The sequence below is a fragment of the Myotis davidii genome, unplaced genomic scaffold (genome assembly GCF_000327345.1).
Source record: "Myotis davidii unplaced genomic scaffold, ASM32734v1 scaffold6, whole genome shotgun sequence".
NCBI classification, from domain to species: Eukaryota; Metazoa; Chordata; class Mammalia; order Chiroptera; family Vespertilionidae; genus Myotis; species Myotis davidii.
This window is the reverse complement of record NW_006383011.1, coordinates 18,825,629-18,827,123: the sequence shown is the minus strand read 5'-3', so window position 1 is coordinate 18,827,123 and position 1,495 is coordinate 18,825,629. Positions and strand designations below refer to the sequence as shown.

The 1,495-nt window shown below is 42.3% G+C and overlaps 1 pseudogene; it reads left to right on the top strand.

Annotated features, from left to right (window-relative positions):
- The first annotated feature begins 535 nt into the window (after window positions 1-535).
- Window positions 536-1,288, top strand: LOC102759177 (annotated as a pseudogene).
- Window positions 1,289-1,495: the final 207 nt, after the last annotated feature.

Genomic DNA, 1,495 nt, shown 5'->3' with positions numbered 1-1,495 from the left:
ACCAATTTTCCTATTACCATTTATTAAACACCCACACTTTACCACTGATGAGTGAGACCACACCCATCATATACCGATCTCAGACTACCTGGGTTCTCTGTTTATGGTCTCTCCGTTCTGGTCCACTCATCTGTTTGCTTATTCCTGCACCATATCCACCATTTAAATTATGCTAGACATTAATCTTCTATATGAATTTAAGAACTATCTGTCAAAGGGCCACACAAAAATCTATTGGGAATTTTTGTGAGGGTCACCTTGAATTTATAGGTCAATTTGGGCAGAGTTCCTATTTCAAGATTACTAGAGTCTTCCCTTCCACAAACATGACTTATTCAGTTATTCTTACACGTCCTTTAAAAGAACTCATATTGTTTTTTAATAGGAGTTTGCATTTCATGCCTAAGTATCTTATTTATCTTGCTAATGTTAATGGTGACTGTTTTCACATTCTCTCTTATGTTTCTACATGTGTTCTAATTGGTTACTTCTCATGCAAAGAAATGGTATTGCTTTTTTTAAATATTGAGCTTGAATGCAGCCACCTCGAAAATACCCATATTATAGTTCTAACTACTTTGTAGATTTTCTGGTAATACTGTGACTGGGACCGCCAGCCAGCACAGTGCTGTATACTAGTAATAATCACACGTCCTTGTCCTGCTCCTGACTTTAGTGGAAACGTTTCTAAAACTTAACCACTGAGAATGACGTTCGCTGTCAGCTTTGGTAGATATCTTTTTATCAAGTTAAGAAGGCCCCTTTGATTCCCAGTTTGCCGAGAAATGTTATCACAAATGGGCGTTCTGGTTTGCTAAATGCCTTTTCGGAAACTATTTAAATCATAAGGTTTCTCCATAAGGAAGACATCAAGCGTAGGGTCCAGGAAGTTGAAAAGTACAAAGCCGAAGATGAGAAGCAGCGGGGCCAAGTGTCTTCCAAGAATCCACTTAATCCTCTATATTCGACATGAAAGCAGCTGTGAAGATGAAACACTTCAAGGCAAGATCAACCATGAGGCCAGACGGAAGACTCTTGACAAGTGTAATGAAATTATCAACTGGCTTGACGAGAACCAGACTGCAGGGAAGGAAGAAGCTGAACATCTGCAGCGAGAGCCGGAGAAAGTCTGCAGCCCCATCAGGACCGAGCTGCACGGAGCAGAGTGCGAGCAGGAGGCATGCCAGGGGGAATGCCTCCAGGCTTCCCCAAGGGCACGGGCGGAGCTCCTCCATCTGGTGGTGCCTCCGCTGGGCCACCATCGAAGAGGCTGACTACGCCAACCTGAGCACAGGTTTAGCTTTGCTCCAACAATAAATTTGTGGCAAATTCCATGGCAGTTTTAAAGCTGAGCTGTTCTGGTAAATAACGGGTAAATATAGTAAATCAGATTCCCGATACTGTACTTGACTGTGGACTATGTGTACAGAATAATATAGCACTCCTGACAAGCACTGTGCTGTAAGTGGGGAGTGCAATGCCTTAAGTAAAACTG